The 26,875-nt window shown below is 38.1% G+C and overlaps 1 protein-coding gene across 24 annotated transcripts in view; it reads right to left on the bottom strand.

The window, feature by feature from the left end:
- PLEKHA5 (pleckstrin homology domain containing A5) overlaps nucleotides 1–26,875 on the bottom strand; it is a 170,768-nt gene that overhangs the window by 132,422 nt on the left and 11,471 nt on the right. Inside the window, exons 1-2 of one of the 24 annotated variants that reach the window (XM_046905056.1) lie at nucleotides 25,702–25,815; nucleotides 25,366–25,439 (exon numbers count right to left, since the gene is read on the bottom strand). The exons of 21 other annotated variants lie outside the window; for them this stretch is intronic. The gene's annotated coding sequence lies outside the window, so the exon portion shown is untranslated. Of the gene's footprint in view, nucleotides 1–25,365; nucleotides 25,440–25,701; nucleotides 25,816–26,875 lie in introns of those variants that run through there. 2 more of the 24 variants (XR_003071195.3, XM_040655857.2) reach the window with 2 other exon arrangements.

Raw genomic sequence — 26,875 nt, 5'->3', positions numbered from 1 at the left:
ATTGAAAGCATCTTATGAGAAAAACAACTTCAAGAAGTTTATTGAGATTCTTTTTTGACAATTTTAATATGCCATTCAGCTAATCTGTCAGACTGAAATGTTCAATATTAAAAACTCTAAATGACATTCAATATAAATCTGTGTACAGGCAGCTTCTAGACTACCATTTGGTGATTATTACTCCGTACGTGTCAAAGCCTTGCAACACTCCAGAGGCTTTTCCAAGCCCTTCCTATTTCCAAGAATAAGATGTAATAGTAGCCGACAATCTTCATTATTTTTAAAAATACCAAATGTTTTATTCAAGGACAACATATTAAAACAACTCATTTGAAACAAAAAGAATAAATAAAAGAGTAACAAACCCCAGTAAGCAACAGTAGTTCAGCTGGAAAAGTAGAAAGCCGTAGTGCAGCTCAATTCCACATGGGGGATCCAAGCACAACACTTAACAGCTCTGGCACAGAAAATTATTGAGGATAGATAAAGTTCTGGAAGAAGTTCAACGTCTTTCCAAAGGGCTTTATCCAGACAGACAAAACAGCTTTTTGATTATCACACGTAAGAACTACAGGTATACTAAGTGAACTGATTAGAGGACGGTCTATTCAGGAACAGGGAGGAGAAGCACACGGACTAAAAAGTAGCCAGCCGGCACATAGGGAAAGAATAAATGGGAGATCAATTCCTCCTACGAACTCCGTGTGTGAACAAACCCAGCTGAATATTTGTTTCTTGAAAAGCTGACCTATTACACAGGGCTGAGGAGGCTGCAGGGACTCGCCATTCCTTAGCGTTTTAAAGCTGTATTTAAAAGCAGATATCTGTATTTCTAAAATAAGCAATCCACAAGCCGATTCTTAAATGCTAAGATATTTTTTCTTGATACTTCCTCATCGGTTGTCGCATTAGATGTTCAAAAATAGTTTCTCATTACTTCTCCCCAGAGCCATTTACTTCTTAACAGGGACTACTTAAAAGCAAAGGCGACACCCAAGAAGCTTTTTAGTATTGAAGAAAATTACTTCAAGTTGAAGCACCATGGCAACTAGAAGTTGCTATGCAGTTTTAAGTTCATCCCTTCGTCTGAATTTCCATTTATATGAATTTCCATTTATAACAAACCAGAGTTGCTTCTGTAACACCTAACACACATCAGTAGCCCAGCCCTTAAATGACATTTGCAAATGGATTCTCTCTCAGTCAAGAATCAAAACAAGAAAAAAGTTAACAACGTTGACATTTGTGTTTTCCTGACAAGAATAAATATTGAAATTCTCATGAGAAGTCCCTCGTGAATTGCTTATTGCCATAACACCTATTAACATTCTTGCCAGCTCTCCCATGTGTCAAAATAAGGGGGTCACGGAGCAGCCTGTGCACACACAGAAGCGAAGAAAATGTCAGATAGGCTTGGAACAGGAATGGGACATTGCTGTGCTAAGTGATGATACCCAGTAGAGACAAACACCCAGCAGGAACACGCCAAAAAAATATAAATATATATTGTACAAGTGGTTGCCAAAGCTCTTTACAACTCCATTTACAAATACGATACAAGTACAAAATGTTAAAAACTATACAAGTATAACGCATGCTAAAATTACAGCAAGAGGACAAGCAGAATTTTTTTTAATGATATTTTTCAGGAAAAATGCAAATTCAGAGAATTTATCGAATCCATAGTGATGGATTTTCAGAGTAATTTGCATGCTTTGTGGTAACAAAAAGTTATTTAAGACATCTGCATGAATGAAAGTATTTATTCTAACAAACTCTTTATATTTAAGCTTTTAAATACTTGTTCTACTTACAGGAAAGAAAAACAACAACAAAAACCTTCAGACAAATACCCCAGCTAACAGCGCAGCTTAAATTCATTTCTTCTGATTAAGTCTCTAAATAAATATTTAGCAAAAGGCTACACAGTAGAAGAGTAACTTAGGTGGAAAAGCACTGTTCATGCGACAACACAGAAGCTCACTGTTTCAATTTATTCCAGTCCAACCAGTGTGCTGAGAAAGCTAACAGAACTCCTTGCTTGTTTACTAAAGTGAAGGGTTCAAGTAAATAAGTCTGTGTACTGTTCGACTCCAAAACTGACATTTTGTATATTTTCTGCAAGGTGCAATTGGGTATTCCTCTTGTGCACAATAGGCTCCCAGCAATACCTAACCAGCCAAGGAGCCTGCGTCAAGGGTCCAAAATGTATTTCAGTTCAGTGATTCTCCTTACTCTAGCCTAAAGAACTCTCAAGAAAATACTAAAACTCATATCAACTACCACCTGTGTGATATCTGTAACTTAGCCAAGAATCCATTTCATACTTGAATAGACTGCTTTTTCTTTGTGATAATTCAGCCATCCCCTCCTGCTAGTACATTGCACTTTGGAGCTCAGATTATAATCTTTTAAGGAACTGAACTGCCAGAGTTTGTGTTTGCATCTTTGCTTTAAAAGTTAATTTGTTTTGTGAGAACAGTTCATATTTAAAACATATTTCAGCTATTTATAATAGCACAAGGAAAAATACTGCATATTTCATATTTTTGTTCTGGTTTTAGAGCTGAGTGTGCTACAACAGTTACTTTTAATAAAAAAAGCTATAGTTATAACTAGTGTTGGCAATCTTCATGCATTTAATTAAAATAATGGATTATTTCTCAGTGCTACTGCAAGTACTCCAACAAATGTATCCCAGCTACAAGCTGTGTAGAATTTACTGACTCTAAATAGCAGGTGTGCATATAATATTTGAGTAACTCTACTGTTTCCTTTGTAATCACATTCGCTGAATGTACCCACCAACCAGAACAAGGGAAGAGAAACACATAGGCCTCAGTGAAAATTCTTACCAGTCAACAAGCTAAAATGTTTAACGAAGTAATAAGTATTACTTTGCTACCCTATGTAAATGACATTTCAAAAATAGGAACTTTCTGAACTGAAAGCAGCAGCAAGGAATCAGAGAAAGGCATAAATGAAGGCTATCAAAGTCTTACAATAAGACTATCTGATTTCTGTAAAAGGATAGAAGTCCAAATTAGCTGAAAGGTATGCTGAATTAGAATGAGTCACTAGTCAGAAGGGTACATACCTTCAAAAAGTATGAATCCTGAACAGACGCAATCCAAGGAAACTTTCTAATAGCAAAGGAAAGTAAGCAGGGGAAAACATCAGGAACTCATTTTTATTTTGGCCACTGAATATTTCCTGCTGATATACAAGAAACAAGGATATTGTAAAATTTTGTGTAAAATATACGAAGTATAATGTGCATGTTTAACAATGACTAACCACATTAGCAAGTAGAGGAGACAAATAGGAGCACAGCTTTAAAGCCAAACCTTCAGTGCCAACAAGCTGATGTAAACACGACACACTTCAGTTTGGTAATGCTTTAGACTATCTACAGATTAGTTCTATAGATTGAACACCTGATACAGAACAGCAAGAAAAGGAAAATTTACACTACTGACTACTTCTTTCAATTGTCCATACCGGCTGGCAAATCATATAGCTGAAGGGCTGAAAGTCTGAATTTGCTAATGGTAGCAGCCTGCGTAGGAAACACTTTGCAGAAGAGTGCTTCAGTTACAGACACTCAGCCTACCACGTCACAGCAATCTTTCAAGCTTCCAACAGAGGGAGCTGGCCAAATTTGCATGAGTAGCTTCACTCAGAACAAAATTAAGAAGTAAACCAACCACACAGAAGAATCTATTCACACTTCTGTAGGAAGCTGAATTTAAACAAGTCAGCAGCCAGTCTATTTTTATACATAGGAAAACATCATATTACTTTATAAAAAGATTTGAAGATAAGCCAGTGGCAGGATATTTCTTTTTTGATATTTTAGTTGAATGTGATGATTATGCTTGAAAGGAGTTCCATTTTGCCTACATCTCCTCTTTCCCTGCTTTTGCCTGCAAACCAAAGAAGTATGCTATAGGAACAGCTCTTGCACAGAGTTGTGTTCTGTTCCAGCAAACAAATGGTACCTCAGTAGGTGGGAGGTTTAAAGCAGCTACAATTAACCTATAGTTCTCTAATCTTTTCCAATCAGCAGGTCTGCTCACAGGCCACAAAGGACCATCTGATAGGGCAGTTTTACCACCCAGTGGACAAGGAGAGCAATACTACAAATTAAAAGCATGTTCCCAATAATCTAGTTTTTACTAAAAGAGATTCATAAGGTGAAATCAAGATTGCATGACAAAAAAAGAACCTTCAAAAAAAAACCTTTTTTTATCATTGCTGTAAAACCCACAAATGATCAGAATAAGGATGACTACTTTATATTTTGCTGTATTCTCCATTAAAAAAGTCTTGATAATAATTATTCACCGGCATAACCAAGAATGTCAAGCAGTGATCATTCAGACTTCTCAATTTAAAGGGCTCATCCTCTTGCTCCCCAATGCACAGCACAACTTAGATGCCAGCTTCGGTGTCTTGTCCTCATTTATAAACTTATTTTGACCAACAGAAGACTAAGACATTCTCTTTAATATAAATGGGAAGATGTTGGCAGTGATATCCATAACATACAGTGTGCATATGGCAGCTACTGGTCTTAAGAACTACCAGAATTTTAAATATATTTTAAGTACTTGAAATTACTACATAAGCAAAATCACATCCTTAATATTTCCCAAAAGAAAGTGTTTGATACTTCAGTATTTTCATACATACTACCATTAAGAGCTGATAAGTATCTATGACTAATTAGTTAAGATGCCAGTTGATATCTATTAAAGATAAAATACAAATGAGAAAAATCAGTTTGCATATTATATATTCAACCAAAGGCTGTATGTTTTTTTTTTTTTTAAATAATGTAGTACTTGGGAAAAATGAAAATATTAGTTCCTTTAGGACATTTGAGGTTATAGGAAGACTTCCAACATTCCTATGCTTCTATACACACACTCTTTCCCCTGAAGACTATCCAGAAATTTATAACTGTCAGCACAGAGATGTATTCTGCCTAAACCACACCTAAACCAGATTCAAGACCTAAACCAGGTTAAAACATAGCTGCCTGCCCCACCTCTGTCAGAGAGTGTTTCCATTCCTGCTGCACAGGAGGCAGAATCCTAGGTCAAATAACAATTTTAACTGAAGTAGACCTCTGGAAATCATTTAGACCACTTCAACACTGCATAGGTTCAGCTTGGATCCATCTGCTCAGGGTCTTGTTCTGTCAAGTCCTGAATGGAGATTCAACAGTCTGTCAAGGAAATATCTCCCGGTCCGCATCTCCAAGACAGCTACGTTTACCATCAACTCAGCAACCAATAAACAGGTGATTTGTAAACTGTAAGCCATGGAGTTACTTCATGTTGTGCTGAGGGTACTCATTAAGTGATCAACTCAATTTCCTTTATCTTGCAAGTTTCTAATCTTTATCCCCTACAGTGGTTCGTTAGATTTATTTCTGTAGCATGTTAATGTATCCCTTTTTCAGACATAATCAGAATAGATAATTCCTTCAGAAAACTTCACGTTGCATTTGTATCTGCCCCTTTAAGTGCCTTCTCACCCAGAAGACAGACTTAAAAGCGGTTCTGAATTATCTAACACTTTTGATGCTGTAGTGATTTAACAACTGATGGGCAGCTGAACACCACCAGGCTGCTCTCTCACTCCCCCAAACTCATCAGAACAGGGGGGAGGGGGAATAAGATGAAAAAAGCTTCTGGGTTGAGATAAGGACAGGGAGATCACTCACAAATTACTATCACAAGCAAAACAGACTCAGCCTAAAGGAGATCAATATAATTTATTGCCTGCTAATAACAGACTAGAGCACTGAAGTTAAAGCAAACTAAAACCATCTCCCCCACCATCCCACCCTCTCCTACTTCCTCCCCCCAGCAGCACAGGGGAATAGGGGCTACAGCCAGTCCACACTTCATCTCTGCTGCTCCTTCATGGCCACTCTCTGCCCCTGCTCCGCATGAAGTCCCTCCCATGGGATGCCAACCTTCCCCAGCCGATCCTGCGTGGGCTTCCCACAAGCTAAACCTCATAGGCACAGCTCCCCCACCACGGGCCTTCCCAACTCCGGCCCGGGGCTGTTCCTGTGGGGGCACCCATGGGCTGTGGCTCCTTCAGGCCTCATCCTCTGCTGCACCGTGGGCTCCTCCGTGGCTGCACAAGGAGATCTGCTCTGTGTGGCACCCACACAGAGTCTGTGGGGGCACAGTCTGCTCCTCTGTGGGCCTCTCCTGGGCTGCACGGAGCTGCTGCTCAGTGCCTCGAGCACCTCCTGCCCTCCTTGGTGCCTGCAGGGCTGCTGCTCTCAGTTTCTTACTCCCCTCTCCCAGCTGCTGTTGCACAGTTCTTCCCTTCCTTAACTCTGCTCTCCCAGAGCACACCCGGTGTGGCTCATGGCTCAGTTGTGGTAGCAGCAGGTCCCTGCTGGAGCAGCTGGAGCTGGCTGTGGTCTGACACAGGGCAGTGCTGGGCTCTGCACACTCCAGAGATAGCTGTTTAGCTTAACATTTGAGCTTCCAAAGTTATTTCATTGACTCTGGTGAATTCTAACCACCTCAAGTAAAAGCTGAAACCACTTTAAGAGCATACTTAAATGAGGACAGTAACTACACTCAGAAGGGACTGTCTGACACTAGCCCAAATATCAAAAAATGCTGAAAAGTTGTAGCAGCTTCACATGTACCATATCACACTGTGTAGAGTCTTATTGTACATCTGTTTTATAGTATTCTGGGTTGGTAAGGAACAATAGAATTTCAAAGACTCCTCATTCCCAAATCTTTACCTTCATCTCTCCCCACCCAAACCTCTAATAAATAACCTATTAAAATAAAACACAGACTAGGATTCTTGATTACTTTTTCTTATTTTAGCAAGTGTCTCCTTCATATGCCTACATCCAGACTTCCAGAGAGCTAAAGCAGACTGATACCTTCAAACTATCCTTTGTGGTATGTGCTGAAAGAGAAAGTGTTGCATCACTAAGGTCATTACTAATATAAGTACCCAGCTACAAAGTGCAAGCCACACACTTTCCTTTCAAATGCAAAACGCGTGTCTTCCGAGAGCCTTTTCCCGGTATGAAAGATGGCCTGACCCTTCATCTTCCTCCACACACAGAATCTCAAATCCCAAAATCTTTAAAGCTGAACAACTTTTTATAAGCACTATATCGAGTCAAATCTTCCTTCTGCACTTGTATATCTGTGTGTGTGCGTGGTTTTATTTATTTTAAAATACAAATTCTCACATTACACATATCCCTGTATTTCTGGTGGGCACCACTGTGACGTAACACGAGACACTCTGGTTTATGAAACTACTTCCTGCCATGAGAGATCTTTCTCGGTTGTATCTTCTTCTAAAAAAGACCGAACTTCAATCCCACTAAACAAACATCACTGAAATATTTTAATTTGAAAAGTTATAAATCCAAGCTATGTAAAGCTGTGCTTACAAAACAATTTTCGTTCATTCCTTCTTTCATACCGGCATAATGCATTATTCCTTAAGAAAGCAGAAAGTTATTATCACCATTACCTTTTGCATAATCCCAGATGATTTTTATAAAGAAAAAAAAACTACGCAAGAGCTTCACAGAAGCCATTAGGCGCTCGCCCAGAGGCCTGAAACAAGTTTTTCCTGTTGACCACACCAACCATGAAGTTCATAGTTTAGCGAGGAAGAACACACTCCAATTAAGTAGTGGTGTACAAAAAGGATGTTTACTTTTACCTTCTGTGCTAGACCTTGTCCATTTATAAATTGAGGTAAGATAATACATTGCCAGGAGTCCTCCACCCCAGCATTACTCATGTGCTTTAAGTGAGATGTGGAACAAAACAACAAGACACTTAAGAGATGCGGTGTTTAAATCAAAGCAAGGCAAAAAGCAAAGCTGGCATTTTACTGCTACTACCGCCTATTTAACTACACATGGTTATGACACACTTGAAAGACAAGGTCCTAAACTAGTTGTCGTAAACTGCTGTAAACTCTAAGTTCATCACCTGCACCACCACCCACGTTAAGATCACATGAATAAAGAGTTGTGCAATGCACTACTAATCTTAAAACGGATCTCACTGAACTTTATGTTTAGTACGGCGTCATTGCACAATTCACAATAGCTACAATATTGTTGATCTTGAAGCAATAAATCTAACTGCTGAGGAACACTTCCCATGGACTGACTGAGTTTCAAGTAAAACGAGTCACACAAAAGCAACCAACCATTTCTCTTGCTCCCAAAGACAAGCTTTTTGTATCTGACTGAATAGTCATCAAAAGGGAAACTGAACACCTATGGAAGAAGTTACACAATCACTTACTACTTCATAATGTCATTTTTTCCCCCTGACTTATGCTGTGTAAAAGAAGGAGAGGACTATGATTTAATTTTGGGGTTATTTCAGCAGGAAGCTTGCATTCTTTTCTGCTTCCACCAGTTAAAAATCCAGCCTCTCAAAAAGGATGATATGCGTCTTAAATTTTCAAATTAGTTTTCCTCAGTTTTGAACCAATGCCTTGATAATCACTATCCTCTTAAGCAATCAAGTCGCAATATTCGGACTAAATGTTAAGGAAATGAAACCAAACCCACAGATTCAGAACAGGACCAGGACTCATACCAGCACAAGTCATGCAGCTTCATCTCAGAGGCTTCATGCTCAGCATAAGGGCCTAGGCTCACTCAGCCTCCTCAGCAGCCACATATCATTTAAGTACACAGCACTTGAGCTTCCTTGCCCTCTGCTAAGCTGCAGTTTTACCTAAACAAAAACATTTCTAATAGAAGAGTGTTATTTTAACGCTAAAACAAAACAAACATCAAAACACATGCACATGGAATTTAGTTTAAAAAAAACCACACAAATTATTACAGATTAGATAAAAGATCAAAGCCTTTCATAGAAAGCGACAGTACTGCAGGTAAATTGCTTCATTCAGTCTCTGAAAGAGAAAGGTTTGATCAGGTGAAAAAGCTGCAGGCTCAAAAGGTAAAGGGTTCTCAATATTCTGTTCCATAAATGAGCTGCCTCTACTGTTTTTTATATTCTTACAAATAATACACCATCTCTGTATGAAACAGTGACATTCAAGAGGAATCATACTAATTTCTTTTTCTTTGAAGTCCTGGGGGCAGAGGAGAGGAAGGAAGCTCACTTATTTCCCATTGAGGAATTCAGAGCAACTGCTGCTATCACCACATAGGCAACCAGGGCTGCTTGTCCTAAATGCCCAACTTGAGCTTACACATCCCTAGAAATGAATTAAGACTTCCTGAGTACTCCGCTTTGCAATAATTTTTCACTTTTGCTTCAAAAGTCTTAAGAAGCCTGAACTAAACCCAACTGCAGCGATGATCTTAGTAACTGAGAAGGTGCTCAAAAGTTTACCCCTTGCTCTGCATTCCGGTTGCTGGTGAACACCACACTTTGGAAGGCAGCTCTCACTCTGCTCTCCTAGTGGATGTTAGGCCCTTTAGGTCACATTAAAGATGCAAAAGCACAGTGGAAATCTCTAACAGCAATCAAACTGGAAATACTAGCATGCAGCACGGAGCTGGTGCAGTATTCCAGTTTTGATCTGGAACTGGTACAGTAGCACATCAGAGATTAAAGAAACCTAAACACCTACCAAGTAGATAAACATATTCCCTACAGGCTCCAGAACACACACTCAGGAAAGACTTTTTGATTAAGTAGTGAATTCTTTAACGTCTCACATAATAACTGATTTTAGGCTTTCCATAATATTTTCTCCATAAACAATAGATTCTTCTATTTGGTACCTATTTTCACAAAACTTTGTAGGAATTAATCATCTGTGTGCTCAACAACAGGCCTGCCTGCCTGAAATTAATTTCTTATTCAAGTCTCATTAAATGAGAACTAGAGATGCATATCAATGCATCTCTCCATAGACACATTTGCCCCCTATTAATAATATTTTTTATCTCCTTGCTTTCCTTTGGTTGATAATGAAGAGAGAATGCAACAACAACCGAGTCAACAGTCCTCTGATAAGTCTCAAGGAGCACTCCAGTGACACAAGTGGCCTTCTCTGGGTGACAACTGTTGTAAGACAAAATACAGGGAAGAGAGAGATGCACACGCAGGAAGACTGGGAGAGAGAAGGATATAAAAGAAGCAAAAGGATAGCCTGCATGCATATCATTGGGACCGCAGTTATGGTCCCAGACCTTCTGCCTCAATTTAGTTAGTATATAACTTAGGTAACTTCTATAAAAGATCCTCTGTGGAAGAAAATCCATCGGTACTCTTTTTTTTTAATAAAAATCCATGTTCCTGTCTTTCCAATTTAGGCCCCACTGCTGTAACAAAAGGAACTGTTTATTTTTAAAATGATACAAAAAATGTATCATAGGAAAATATAAAATAAACTACATTTACTTGTAAGGAACACTGCAACAGACTCAGACCACAAAGGAATTCACAAAGTATAGGTCATAACAATAGGATCTCCAACTCTAATGAAGTTCTGACTATACCATGTGATAAGAGTTGCAGCTACACTATAGCTGAAAGAAACAGAAAACAAGATTGCACTATTTTCTACTACAAGCTTGTATGAGCATTTTGGGGAAAAAAGGCTTCAGAAAAGCAAAAAACAACACAAGAAAGCACTTCTGTATCACATTAATAAACACATATAACACAATGTTACAGAAAGATGTTTAGTAACTAAAAGCCTACATACGTCTGAGACTTCACAACATACAGTCGGTCTGAATGGATTGTATCAACAAATAATCAACTTAAATGATAAGTACGAAACAGTAGCATATATTTGCACCATTACTGCATCCTTGGAGCGCTGCTCTTGTTCAACAACATTTAATGCAACTTATTTTGTGTATATTATACTGTTGAGACTCTACATGAGCAGCAATCCCATTAACCCAGCTGTATTATTAGCTACCCAGCTTAAAAAAAAAAAATCACAATTTACCACTCCTTAACTCTGCCTTCTGTGTTTATATAATAGAAAAACAATATTTTTGAGAACACACAGCATGTAGCAAGCGAAAGAAAGTCCATACTTGTAACTGCAAGCAAATCATCATCATTAAATGAAAAAATATTAAATGCCCATGTGTTTGTGGTAACACCAATGTGTTTTCATAACATCCTGAAAAGCTGTTATACTAAACCCTCCTCCAGTTCCTTTTAAAATGTTTTGATAGCAAATGCTTCATGAATACACCTGCACATATAAAAACATGAAAACAGATAAAAATTAAAACTATTCATTCATGTGGAAAAAAAAAATCCAACCATATTAACCAAACGGAGACATTAGATTATTAACATCCACTGTACTGTAAAATGATTTTAAGAAACATTTTCCTGCCCATGTACTCCAGTTTACAGCACCCAACCTGAAATGAGGCAACTCCCCACAGTGCTCTGCAGCGTCACTGTAGGGGTCTACTTTGAAGTATATCACAAAGCTTTCTCAGGAAGAAAAGTATTGGATTTTTTTTTGCTTTTTTTTTTTTTTTTTCCATTTTTGTTGGCTTTTTTGTGTGTGTTTTTTTTTTTTTAAAGATGCATTTAGAGCTGCTGACAGTATCAATGTGTTCCAGTTGTTCCATAAGTATTACAGCACAACACCAGAAAAAAATGTTCTGTCCTAGACAGGCCTGGGTCATGAAAAAAAAAAAAAAAGAGGTAATCTTGATTCATAGTATCATTAAGGTTGGAAAAGACCACTAACATGGTCACACCACTACCATGAATATACTACTCCAACCCTGGAGGTTTTCAAGGAACGTTTGGACGTTGTGTTGAGGGACATGGTTTAGTGAGAACTGTTGGTGATGGGTGGATGGTTGAACTGGGTGATCCTGTGGGTCTTTTCCAACCCTGGTGATTCTACGATATTACAAGCACTAAACAACCCGCACAAACAAAAAAAGCCACATTCAAGATAAGTTTATGCTTTCAGTCACCTAATTAACTTTTAATCTACATTTCAACTATTATGCATTAACCTTTTATTATATCCACTCAGATACGAAAGTTTTCTCCCTCACAAAAAATTTCAAGTGCTCTCTGACCATCACACCAAAATCCAGTACTCCAAATCAAACTGCAGCATTTTAGCCTGTAGATGGGACTTGCTCTCAGTCTTCCCCTGCTCCAGACTGCATCACCTCAGCATGCTCTGAAGTAAGCTTGAGCCAATCATTTAAACTTCAGTTCCCTCCCAGGTGCATCAAGAGAAAACTAATTTCTACATTCAAAGTTTTTGTCTTTTAGTTCAGGAGAGAGAAACTGAGAAGTGACCTCTCCTTGGCACTGGGATCCATGGCAATCTAGCTGTGCAGTCAAGGTTTGAAAATCTTTAGACAGACCCGGCGGCAGCTTTGGGCAGGAACTGAGATGCACAGATGATGTGCTTCTCAAGTATATTTACATTTTCTTATCAACAAGAGCTGGCAAATGCCCATACCATCTCTGACAAAATGATAGTGCTCTGACAAATATCACTGAAAAAGGCAACAACAATCTATTTCATATAATAGAGTTTTGCACTGAACATTTATTTCTGACAATATTTTTCTCAGCACAACCATTTCCTTCAGCTAATTTACCAAAACTGACAAGATGTCTACTATTGAGTGAGACACCTTTGCCAGACACATTTCTGTGGTGCTGATGCTGCACCAGTGTAACAGGTGGGGTAAATGCATCATATACTCTTCCTTTAAAACCAATAAAGACATCAAAACACATATGTAGAAAAATCTACTTACAAACAAGTCAGATAAAATAAAGGAAGTGGTCATTCATTCACGTCATTCATCAGTGTGATAAATGAGTTGCGCTCCTCATGTGAACAGTTTTTTTGTTGTTTTAAATTAATTTTAGTAATGAGTACAACCACCACCTAAGGGCATAAATTCCTTTGTAGCCAAGGTAAACATTCCTTCTGCAATTACTTTATAACTGGAGCTTCACCCCCACTACCCAATTGTACCTTCCCTTCTTGTTTTAACGTTTGCTATCATTTCAGTGGTAAGTCGATTCTCTCCTGGTTTTGCTGGAGTGTTACAGATCTCAAACACGAATCATTTTATTCAAATAGACCTCTCACCTTTTCTTGAAGTTATTCATTAGGAAGTGGTGTGTACAATAAAATAATTAACCTGGAGATTGGAAAATTTTTGCCTGCTCAAAGAGTTTGGCATTCATTTGCTTATGAAACCGTCAGTAATCTTCTAAGCTATCTAGAAGTTTAAGAGAGGATCTGACTCTTTTTAAATATAAAAACTGGTACAAAACCACAGAAATCACAAAGATTGTTTCACGTTTCTAAACATATGGACACACATGCACTGATACATGATAGTCAGGAATAAAGCTCTGCAATAAAATATTTTTTTTAAATAAATTCTTAAACTTAGACTAGCACCTATGAGTTTAAAAACTTTGACGATACTTAAAGAGTTACTATAGATCAACACCCTGATAGGTCAGAACAGTTAATTCTACTGTTTGAATCAACACCTGTTAGTAAAAGTCCATTTTAGCTTCTCATCTATACGTTCAGCTGTGTATTACAGCGTTTTTCTTCAGATTCCTGTGAACATTTTGGCAAGCTGGTTAAGTCACTATTATTAATTCTACTGGAATCTAAAACTTCTGCCGATTTTAGAGTCAGCCATAAAAGCAGACTTCAAAGAATATTTTATTTTGTTATTTTATATCTTTATTTCTGGAAGCAGCACCTACTTAGTGTTTTAGCTAACCAAAGGAAACAGTAGATATAAACAGAAATAGGAATGAGTTACAGGGAAATACCAAGCTGGCATTACTTGAGTACGCACATAAAAACATTGTATAAAAACTACAAGCCAATCTAGGTAGGAATTCTTTTCCCCCATACAGCAGTACCATGCAGCATGCTGTTCAGTGAGCAACATTTCACTATTAACAAACCTTCCTAAAACAGATGGAACTACGCCAAAATTAAAGGCTTCTTTCTGAACAGCTTTCACTGCCTGATAAACTGCTACTTGTAGAAGCACTTCTTGAAAATGATACACACGTCCTACCAGCTCACATATCCAATTGAAAAATACTCCTACAATAGACAATTTTTCAGTTTGATTTGACTTGCCATATGACTACAAGATTGCTAAAGGTGTTAGAGAGAAAAGGGTTACATGCGTAACTAATGGAAGAGGACTGTGTGGGACACGACTGAGGGAATGACCATTTCTAGCTAGTTTCAAATCAAGTTAAACTCTTTAATACATACCTATACTATAGAAGTGTACCAAAGGGCCACTAAACACTTTCTCCTTCGAGTGTGTCATTATCTTTGGATTTGGTAATCCTACACCTATGCTATACATTGTTTGACCAGTTATGAAAAAGAAACTTTTTTTTATGGGTGCTTCAGGTAGAGGCATAATCAGATTTTTTGTTACGTGATTCACTTGTCTGGGATTTTTGGTATAAAACCCTATATTTTCAGCACTTGAAAAAGTCCTAATTCATTATTGCTTCGGAAAGTATATACCAAACTACCAGAGAAGGAGCAACTTGAAAGCCTCTCATAATTTCTAAGCGCTTCTCATGTTATTTCCTGTATTCAAAATCCTGTATCTTTTTGAAGCTTTTTGCAAAGATCACATCTTAATTCTTTATTTTATTTTATTTTTGGCAGGGAACAGAAGTTCAAAGCAAATGTAGCTGCAAGCCAGCAATTTACCATTTTTGATACAGAAGTGCCATCACATGGATTAAGTCGTAGGCGTAAATAACTACAAGAGATAATTAACCTGTAAAGAAAACAGAACCTATTTTCATGTAAAAATATTTTCAAGTGTTATTATTTTGCACTCTCCAAAGTGGAATGCATTTTCTATTAGACTTCGTTTTGGAAGGCTGGATTATTATTTTTTTTCCCCCTACGTTCTGCTCATGCTTTTCTTGTCAGCAAGCTGGCTTAAGCATCTGAAGACAGTGCCAAGACACTAGTTGCTGACTTCTCTGCCAAACAATTCTTCTATTGTTTTTCAGGATTTAAACAGACGTTCTTGGGGGCAAAGTAGCAGTCACAAAGCAGGCCAAATGGAAGAGCATGAAAATTGGAAAGGCATGACAAGATCTTTACCAACATTTGAAGATTCACTTGGTTATTCTTCAGCTTGTTTTCTTATTCTCTGCTCAGAAGTGGATAAACAATGTAAAAAAATAAAAAATAAAAAAATCACTAAATGCCTTTTAATGCTTGGTTGATTTCCTGCCACTATTAAATTTAGGCAGTGGTGGTAGAATGTTCTATCTCAGTCCTGCTTGAACTAAAAATACTGATTTATAAATTATCAATTTTCAATATTTTTATGACTCAGTACTTTTTTATATATTACTTTCCTAGATAAAATGAGAACTTGGGTTTCTATTACTATAATATATGTGAACTGCTGTCTCTGTTGCCACTGCTGAAACACACCACCCACAGCCTCACTGTGCTCACATCCACTATTTGGTCTCCAGAAACGTTCAGCAAGTGTTGATGAATGTCAATGGGTGCCACTTTTTCCACATGGAGGAATTCAGTGACACACGTTTGCTTCATACCAGCTTCCACGTCAGACACCATTTTGTCAGACTGCCCCTCTGCTGCCATCTGTCACACAACAACAAAATGTAAAGGAATATTGGGGGGGAAGGTTCAGCCTCTACTGCCATACCACCAACATCTGCCTCCGAAGTCGTGAGCCAACATAATATAAAAAGAGACATCACTTTCAGAGTAACCTGTGTACTTTTCCTTCCCAGCCAGAACAGGAAATAATTAAATGCAAATAAACCCTAGACTAGGAAGCTAGACAGAGTCACACTAGACAGCTTTCTCTTTATAACATTCTTTTTATATTTTAAAGATATTCCAAAGGTATGTTCAGCAAGTTTTGGAATTCATTTCTATTTATTGAGATAGTTCACATGCCTATTCCCACAAATACTAGTTCAACAGCAAAAACTTAACTTGTACCAGCTAGAAAGTCTGCATTTTCACTCTTCAAAGTAATTAAAAAGGAATGACACTGTTATTTATTTATTTATTTAATCTTTAAGAATGCAAGGTAATGCTGATTCCCAAAAGCCAAATCCTTCATGGGAATCTTCCATCAGAGAGTTCTTGTACCTTTGGAGTTGGGTGTATACAACTTACAGTGATTTAGTACTAGAAGCAGTGAGGTGAGTCATTGTCTTGTAGATTTTATAAACACCCGTCACTTCATAATACTACATCCTGACATCAGTTAAGGGCTGAAAGCAGGGAAACAGAATTTGAGTCTGAGTTGACCAACACCGAGTTCTTTCTATAATAAAGCTTTCAGCTTCATTGCTCAAATTAATTTCTATAATTTCACTACAAAAACATTTGATTTTGTAATCAAATCTAACTTTAGACAAGCACAATGATTAAAGCTCTACTGTATATCCCAATTGTTAAGTTTTCCCAATAATTTACTCCTTCAGAAAGCAGTATAGAAAGGATAGATTTTCCTTACAAATAGAAAGGATAGGATTTTCTTTACAAATTGGGCAGTGATTTAAAGCTGAAGAAATTCAACCTTCAAATGTTAATGTACTTTAGTGGAACAACCACATCTTTTGCAAAGGAAGGAATAAAAGAAGAGAATACAATGTTTTATTTCTGCCAGTAAGTAATCATTCATCAATTAGGCTGGATATATATGTATAATAATAATATTATAATAATATATGTCTCACTCTCCCCTCCCCATGCTTGTATCATCCAGGCTGATCTTCAGCTCTCTACAGCTGTTTCATAAGATTCCTGAAAATTGATACAATTTTAACACTTGAACTCCATTTACCATCTGAAAAACAATTCTGCTTTAAAATCTCCTTGCCAAGAACCTCTCGCTTGCTCAAACCTCTTCTTGCAAAACATTCATTACATCAAACCAAATCAATACCCAACTGGCAGACAGCATCTAATGACCCCATGAATTTTATGTTCAACTTGCTAAAGCTCTGCATGTAGTAAAGTGTAAGAATGAGTATCAGTAAGCCTTCATGTTTACATAGTTTATTTTCAAATCAAGACCAGTACGTTGCAGTACATAGACTGCTAAGCCTTTCCATACAACATTTTATGCACACGCAGCATCCATCAAAGCTTTAGTGATAACAGCCACAGATACTCTGCAAGACTATCCCTAATAATTTGCATAACCATAACTAACACAACATTCTTGTGATTTATTACCAGCAAATGAATATTTATAACCTAGAGATTACTGTTGTTGTGAATTACTTCAGAATAGCTGAACAAGGATCAGAAGTGCAGGTAACACGGCACCCTATTCCCAGCAGAGATGAGAAGCAAACAGCTCGCAGAGACCACAGAGATGGAAGAGATGTATGGTGACATCTCCTGCTTTGGCAACTGTAACACCCAGTAGTGGGATATGAAATGAAAGATGTGATCACCTACTATCTTCCAGTCATGGAATGCAGATTACAGTCCACGAAATCCTGAGCTGTGACTCTAAGATATTTTCAGTCACCTTCGTTCATTAAGCGCATGCATCTTTCAGACCTCATGAATACAAAATGAGCCACAAATGGCAACTCTCCTGGATTCTGAATTCCTACTACTAGTTCTTTTATTGCTACATGCAGTGAACAAACAATCCCTATTCCCCTTCTTTCTGCTATCTATGATTTGATAGACTTTATCCAATACTCCTCACTGAGTTACTACAGGAATTCCTTCATCTTTGATCACTCTTGTGAATCTTCTCTGTACCTTCTATTTTAGCATTTTCCTGTCGATTCAGTACTACTACAGCATAAAGCCATGCTCATGCTTCAAGTTACGTTTAACAGGAACAGTGCTCTTTTAGACATTAGGCCTTTGCAGTCATTTTCAACTGGTATCTAATTTTAAAGTGTTTTCTCTACACTGTGGGCCAAGGCCACTGCTTCCTTTTTTTTTTTCCTACATGAAACTGATAAAACTTAAGCTAAACATCAACAAAAGATTATATTTTCTTACATCCTGAGGGCAAGATATTCTGGCAATTCATAAGCCTAACATCATATAGATGTCAAATTTTGGATAGTACTGCTGTTTTTCAAATAGTAAATCTTGTTAAAGTGGAGCTCAAAACCGTTGGATGATAAAGGTCAGTCAGAAGCAGCGGCACAATAACAAAAACACACAAACAAACCACAGCAACCACCACACTAACAAACAAGCAAGCCACACGCCTAAGCAGCAAGAAGAACATTCCTTTCTTATGTTCCGTATAAAATTATTTCAACTAGTGCATCCCTAAAATTCTAGGCTTCTTCCAGTGCTGCCAAGAAATCGTGGCGAGTGGCAATAAGCAGGAGCAGCCCTGGCTTCTTGTACTCTGGCTGCAAAGGACCAAGCAGCACTGTGGCAGAAGGCTGGTTGGTGGGCACAGATGGTCTGCTTCCACGGCCCTGCCACTGCACTGTGAATGCTGAGCACCTCATGGTAAGTTCCAGCAGCTGTCCAGGAGGACTGGGAAGGCAACACTGATACTCTGATACTGCATGTGCCTGGTTTTTTTTGTTTGTTTGTTTGTTTTTAAACATACATAAAGAGCTTCCCTTCTAAAACAGCAACAATATTCACTCTGTGACAACACATTTGCCCTACGTTTACTTTACCAAAATGGAAATAAAAGATTCAATTAAGAAGTTGACTCAAAAGCAGATAAAAAAAAAATAATCTCAGATAACTTTGCAGAAAGACGCCACTAAAACTGTAGGACCCAGTGGCTCCACGGATTGAAGTGGTATAACAGCATCTATCATCTGCAGATTGCCAGTGCAGGTGTCCCAATCACGTCAGGGAACAAAGCCCGGCTATTAATGAGCTGCTCCTGGGAAACAAGGCTCAGCTTAACTTCAGTGCCCACTTCACAAGACCTGTACCGCTACTCACACCAACTAGGATTTGTATGGAAATCTTTGAAAGCCACTCTGAAAGAACACGGAGCTTATTTTCTCCTCCAGCCTGAATGCTCCTGCTCAATTCAATATTCAACACAATGCATTGAAAGTGAGAGGGCCATTTTCTTCCCAGTTACCTTTAATAAGAAGCAGATTACACTTTGCAGGTTTTACCTCTGGTTTCTTTTAAACTTTTAAAAGGGGAGTTATTTCAATTTTCAAATCACTTCCTAAAGAATGAACACTGCAAGGCAGCTGAAACACTCAAACCAGGCTTCTTTGTTTTATTCTTATTTTACTTTCAGAAAGTCCCCTTCCCCAGGCAAATACAAAGAAAGGGAAAGTCAGTGAAACAGTCATAATTAATAACAATCATACAAAGTGGAAAAAACACTCATTAAAATGAGTTCTCTACAGAATATTATAGTTTATTTTTTAAATGCTGAACTACTTCATGGAATCACAGAATGGCCTGGGTTGAAAAGGACCACAATGATCATTGAGCCTCAACCCCCCTGCTATGTGCAGGGTCACCAACCACCAGACCAGGCTGCCCAGAGCCATATCCGGCCTGGCCTTGAATGCCTCCAGGGATGGGGCATCCACAACCTCCTTGGGCAACCTGTTCCAGCGTGACACCACTCTCTGAGTGAAAGACTTCCTCCTAATATCTAACCTAAACTCTCTCCCCCCCCCCCCCCCCCCCCCCTCCATCTTAGTTTAAAACCAATCCCCCTCATCCTATCTCTATCCACCCATGTGAACAGCCACTCCCCCTCCTGTTTATACACTCCCTTCAAGTACTGGAAGGCCACAATGAGGTCTCCCTGGAGTCTTCTCCAAGTTAAACAAGCCCAGACTCCTCAACCTTTCCTCATAGGAGAGGTGCTCCAGCCCTCTGATCATCTTTGTTACTTTTGTGCTCGCTTCTACACAGTGAACACAAAAATATATTAAGTGATCTCTAACTTCATATCCCACCAGCAATTAATTTTGTACCAAAATGAAACCCTATGTTTGTACCGAGATGATTTTTTTTATTTTATTTATTTTTTATTTTTACAAGCAGAAGCTTAAATTTGGGTAGATAAAAAAGTTATTCAAAAGGAAGAACGTGAAATACTTAATGTGAACTGCATCACCTGCCTTAAAACAGGCTATAAAGATGCAAAAGCTTTTGAAGAATTCATACTACTCGGTTCCATCTACTGCTCAGACAGGTCATATCTTGAAAACATCTGTTTCCTTTAAGCTCAATAAAACAGTAATTGTATGTAAATTCCCATGTAACTTTATATAGGATATTAATTATTCCCCTCTCAGCTGCTGGGACTATAAGCTAATCCACTATCTGATTGCAGAAGCACAAAGCAATCTTCCTTGTAGTGCTTACTTATTTATTTTTTTTTAATGAATAGCATTTACTTTGAAGAGAAGTGCCCACTCAGCAGCACGCTGCCTCTCCCCTCTCATCTCTTTGGTTATTTGCTGGCATAACTCACAAAACATCTGTATTGCTCAATAGGCTGTTTACTGTTACTGACGGACATCAACAAATACTCAAACTCTTCCTTTTCGGAAAGACCATGCCTTTCTGTCTGCCCACTACTCATCATTACTATGTTGCTAGGTGAGTCATAATAACTTGAAGTAGTAACACTGGAAGATGAGTACAGCTAATTGCTGAAAATAAAATCACAGCTTCAAAGGTCGTCCCACAGTTCCACACAGTATATGTTACAGCTTGAACAAATAAATATACACTTAATTTATAAATTACCTAAGCTTAGCTTACAGACTAATAATGGCCTAGTATAATTGCCAGGGGCACAAAAAGAAACTAAGAGGAGAAATCTGAACATAGAGAAATAGCTCCAAGCAGTACCAAAAAAAAAATAAATCTAGAACAAATACTGCCATGATATTTTGTGCAGCACAAAACATGGTCAAAGCTAAGCTTCTTTGAAAAGTGAAGAAACATGAACAGTGGTTTTGGATGCAAATTAAAAAACTAAAGCATTTAAACACATAGCTGAAAGCCAAGTTGCTATGTTACGGAAATGTATTATAAAGCTAGATTCCTCTCCTCTCCCATTTCTTTTATTTGAGTGCTAAGTACCATTATATGAAATTAAGTCAAGCAATCTTTTTTGTTGTTTTTACCATTTCAATACATAACTTGGAATGCAACCAGAGAAACAGCACCATTTATCTCTAAAAATAAGACCAGAGAGTTTACTGCCTCTTGATTATGTTTGCCTTACAAGGATCCCTTGCAGAAAAGTACATATTTCAGTTTAGAACAATGATAATTAGTGCCTGTGGGAATAAAGCAAACTAATTTTTCCACAGCAATATCATTTCCTGTGCCTTTAATTTTTACACAATATTTCAGTAGTTGCTCAGATACGACCTTTTTCTGTCTACAGTGTGATCAGGATTTGAAACTATGAGTTGCTTTCAGTTCAATGTACCCCTCTCCTTCCTCTCCCCCCCCCCCCCCCCCCCCCCCAATGAAGAAATATACAATTTTCCCCATAGGCCTTAAAACAAAAAAGGACATGAAGGAAAAAAAATCATCAGTGGGCTCCCCTTATCTCTAAGGATACTAATCCAAAGTCACAGGAAGCGGCTCAGTTATTAGAATGAGAAAGCCAAAGAGACTCAACTTGTAACAGCATCTGAAGTGCACACATTGACTTGCAGCCATTCCTCTCCTGGTACTGCAGTTGCACATTTTCAGAGGTCCAAGAAAATATCTCCAACTCGGAAGGGCAGTACTACGTCTACAGATATTAAGAGACGTAGCTGAATGGCTGAAATACAGATAGGAGAAATGACAGTACTTGCGGAGAGGTATCACTACAGAGGCTACACTCCAGCATCTTGTGATAGTCCCAGGGTATGTTTAAGGGCCGCAGAGCTCAGATGGGTCGGGGGGGAAACATATTGCCCATAGAGCCCCAGAGCTGTTCTGTTTCTTACTGTTTCTAAAGGAAAGAGTGTTTAAAAACAAGAGTGCAGCTGGACAGCAGATAAGAAACTTAAACAAACTTGAGAGTACTACTGCCTCATTTCTTACTGAAATGAAAAATTAGTAAGCACCAGCACATATAAAGTTTCCTGTGCATCATTAAAACTTAGGCTGCTTAATCATCGCACCTCATGAGAAAGATTCATTAAATACTTCAAAAGAAGCTTCAAAAAAAGGCCAACATTCTATTAAATAGAAAAAAAAAAACCCTAAACCCTGCATTCCCTTGTAGACTTCGTAGCCAACAGTGTTGGATCTTCTCCAAAATAAATCTTGGGGTTACAAAATTAGACAAAAAAAAGAGCACACTGAGTTGGATGGACAAACGGCCATAGTGTCATTCACTCAGGCAGTTCTAGCAGCCAAAGCTGAGTTAACTCATATGCTGAAGCTACACAAGTGTCAGAATTTACATCATCCTTACTCCCCAGCTTTAAGGCTCCAGACATTCAACTGCTGTTGCAAAACACTACAAACACAAAACCAAACCAACTTCACAAATCCCACACATAGTGGACCTTTTCTAACCCTGCAATTAAATTCCCATCATCAAATGGAAATGAGAAATGACTATTAGATCATTTCATAAACAACAACAAAAACATTATTTTTATTGGCCTATCAAAAGTAGTTCGATACCTAAAAAAAAAAGAAAAAGAAAAAGAAAAAGCACAGAACTGGCAGATTAGCTGCTCCTACTGTTTCTCAGCCTGAATTTTCACTTGAACATTTTCAATGGTTGCTGTAGCAGCACATGGCTATTTATGATTTTTTTTTTTTTAGAGAGATAGCACTTAAAGTAGATGTCCAAACAAATAATTTCCAGCATACTAAAAACTGCTGTTCAATGGCACGAAACTAAGTATTAATGAAACTATTCAAGAAATGTATTTGAGTTCCATTCTTTAAAGGGCTTTACATTCCATAATGTAAAAATGCATTTATCCTTGCTTCTGAATGGGTCATTTCGTAATGCTAACTTGAACTTAGCATTATTTTACTTCCAAGACAGACAGAAACGCTTTCCATTCTAAAGTGGTTTATTCTTGGTTCAGTGCTTTTCCACCAATTCCTCTAACAATCAGTTTCAATATACGCTTTAATCCACCAAGAAAATCAAAGTGCAGCATCCAATAATCAAATATTTCTTCATCTGAGTATCATGAAAGCCTCCCACACAAAACCACAGATGTGTTGGTAAAACTTCACCAGGAACATTAAAAAAGCACTGTAAAGCAGTTTGGACTTATCTAATGACCACAAAAGTATTTAGCTTCTCACAAAAGCAAAACAGCTTCAATATAAAGAAAGCAAAAATTCCCCAACTGTAACTCATAACATTCTGTTGATGTTTCGCAGCAACGTTATCATGATAACTTAGAGACCTGGAGATAAAATGGAGAATGAGTCTGTCTTGTCCCAGTCTGGCCAAAAGAACATATCAAAGAGCAGTTCAATCCCTAACTTGTTTGTTGGCATCCATGGAACAGACGGAACTTATTTTGTTCGAGTTTCATCTTTGAGATGGATTCTTTTGCTAACGCTAATAGGAGCCAGTCCTTCAGAGACAACAGCCGAGAAGACAAGCACGCCTGAACCAGGCCAACCTCCTGACAGCGTTACAAAGCAGAAACATTCCCACTCAGTTGTTAATCTATACCTCCACTGTTTGTGAAACTAGAAGGGCTGTATCCAGTCCTTAGCAGCACGAGCAAGCAATTCTAACTACCGTATAGCCAATTAAAAACCATCACCTATTGAAAATGAAAGAGAGAGAGCACTTCTCCATAAAAACCATGATTGGTGGATTTTAACAGGCAGGTCTGAATGAAGTACAAGAGAAAGGCACAAAGGGCAATTTGGTTTTGCTTCACTAAGTGGGCTTCGCACAGTCCTCTCTCCCCACTGTTCTGTTCTGAGGAGGAGGGAAGGAGGTGAGGGGAAACACGGAATGAAACAAATGGGCTGAAGATTTTCTTCACTAGCAGAAATACATTAGTACAACACTCAGCACTGGTTTAGGCATGCTGCAGGTGAGCATGCACACAGGTATGCCGGCTCTCTGCATTACAACCTCACAAAGACATACAGTAACCCAGCAGTAAACGTTTTAAAACCTCAGTTAACACCATAGTGAGTTGTGCCCACTACTGACTCTTTTGCTTTCAGTTTAGAAGAAAAAAAGTAAGGTTAATTAAAGCAACAAAAAATATGGAAATTATAAGATAAACAATTAAGGTCTTGACTTCTTAATATTTAACTTTGTATCCAAAGCAGATCCTAATTCTGTCTGAATAGCAGAAGATCCTACAGGGTTTGTTTCAGGCTGCAGGCACTTGATACTGAACTGACCTCACAGTATTTACATTCCCCTTAGGAAAGTTTGGGATGCAGCCCAACTGGGGAAGATCACGTCTAACACTACTTGAGCTGCTAGTGCTAGAAGCAAGCAGAAAAGCACTGAAAAGCAGTAGGGTGAATGATAAGGACACATATGTAAGAAAAAGTTAGAAGACAAAGTCAAACAGCAGCAGAGCTGAAGAGATGAGCTGAGGACACTTGTTTTTCTGATTCAAAAAAGTGCCCATTTTTTGCCAAACTAGCAGTGTAGACTCTCAACTAGTGAAAAGCAAAGTATTTCAACTCAAAGTCAGCAAACAAATCAGAAGACTTAAATATTTGTTTGCTCAAAACCAATTGACATCTGCCAGCTACAGCTTTGCATGCACTGCATTTGGTTGCCTGTTGCGGCTGCCACATCCATGTCAAATTTGGACAGGGAAAAAGAAAGAAACAAACGCACACATACACACAAATTGCTCTGTATACCCTCCTTTTGACATTTCCATTACAATTGTGAAAGAGACACCTGTCGAACCCAGCAGCTGAGTCAAACCCGTGTGCATCAACCCCCCAGTCACTACAAGTCCTGTTTTAGGTCCTATTGCTGCAAAAAAGAAAAAAAAATCAATATTCGAATATAAGAGACTGTCAGCAAATTCTACTCATGTTTTTCTTAGAAGTACTTATTCCACCTTGAAACAAGTGAAAAGCTGTGCGTGTTCTTTATATACTCTGCCCTCTATATGAGCTATATAAAAGGTACTGTAAAATTATACAAGCGATGCAGGTTTCCGAAGCAACCCCAGATTATTTTCTTGATTTCCTTGAAAAATTCAATAAAAAAATTGAACTTCTGTAATTTCTTTGAAAGCCCTATTTCCAATTGCACAAGGCAAATGTTAAAGAAAGTAATAAAATAACAAACAGCAGTTGTTGTAAAAGTTAACATTGATTAAAACACCTATCTAAAGTGGATAGTACCTTCAATATTCATCAAAAGTTTGGGAAGATTTGAGTGCTCCCCTGATTGCTTTCATGACTTACAAGTACCATCACTGAAAGGCAAGAAGAAAAAAAAAACAATTCAAATATTGAACAAAGACTGCAGAAACTTATATGAAAGCTAGACACGTGTAATTCTAACTCCTCAGCTGCTGCAGTCTTTCAACCCAAGCTTAAATCATGCAGCGCTGTGAAACAACAAACCCCACCTACAATAATAGGACATCACTGATTAAATCAGTTTTACTACTTCTGTCTCACTACTTACACTTTGTTCCCCTGCATGCAAAAACTGCAAGATTTCACATAACTTACATATTTGAGCTGCAAAAGGTTCTGAAGCAGAATGCATCCACACAGAAGAAAATAACGAAGAGGATAAAGCAGTGGAATTTCAATCGACTGCTGAATTTGATAGCGCTTTCTGTTGTTTGAAACCACAAAGTAAGCAATCTGAGGCAGCAGAGATCCTGACTTTCTTGTTAGACAGGTTTGGCACTCTCACCTGAAGTTTAACAAAATCCACAACAGAGCGAGTTCTATTACGGAGCCTATTACAAAATCTATTTTGTGTTTTGCTCGGGATACAGGAATAAAGAGCACTCTGGGAAATGGATTCAGATGTGTCTTGATGCCTATAAATCTTTTTATAGATTAAAACTGAAAACTAAAGTGTTCCATATAAGAAACTTCAGGTGGGGGACTTGCAAGGAGGCATAAAAAGCAACGTGTCCTGTTTGTTGTTAAGTCTGTAACCATTAGCGATAATGACAGGGCCTGAAGTAGACTGTTTCATTCCATTTATAATTAAACAGAAGTCACTTTACCCATAATACTAGGTATCACTCATGAATAATTATAAGACTTCACCTTTTATGCTACTTAAAACATACCACGCATTGCATTCATCTAGATAGTTAAGCAGATTTTCTTTAAAAGCAAAACATGTCTTAAACACTATTTGTGGAAATCACAGCAAGGGAAAGTTTTGATCTAGGGAAGTTTTTAGTTCTACTATTCAAGGTACCTTTCATTTAATAACTGAACTATCAGAGAAGAGCTGCAGAAAAAGAAATACATGGCTCGGTACAAAGTGTTGAACCATCTTTTCCAGCACTGTGCTCATGTTTCCCAGTCTGCTGCTTCCTAGTCTCAGCATCTCAATCTCACACTACTTCAAGGCAAAGTAAAAGCTGCCATGAAAAACTGTCAGCTTACGTTTATCTGAGGTTGAGCAAAAGGAGGGACTGAAGCAGAAGACAGAAAAGATGGCAAAGATCAGAAAATATCAGTATCTCAGAGTTCACCAGTCAGCTGTAGTCGCTAGGTGTGCTTCCATAAATACATAAGAAACCCTAAGTCCATTCATTTGTTTGTTTTAATTTTTTAAGCTGACTACACACTACAGACAGCTTTTCCAAGACTCCCAGTGCTGAGTAATAACTTCTCAAGGTCTAAAGTTCTTCCAATTCATTCTAAAACAATTTTA

This window comes from Gallus gallus, chromosome 1 (assembly GCF_016699485.2).
Source record: "Gallus gallus isolate bGalGal1 chromosome 1, bGalGal1.mat.broiler.GRCg7b, whole genome shotgun sequence".
Classification (NCBI taxonomy): Eukaryota; Metazoa; Chordata; class Aves; order Galliformes; family Phasianidae; genus Gallus; species Gallus gallus.
This window is presented reverse-complemented; position numbering and strand designations above follow the sequence as displayed.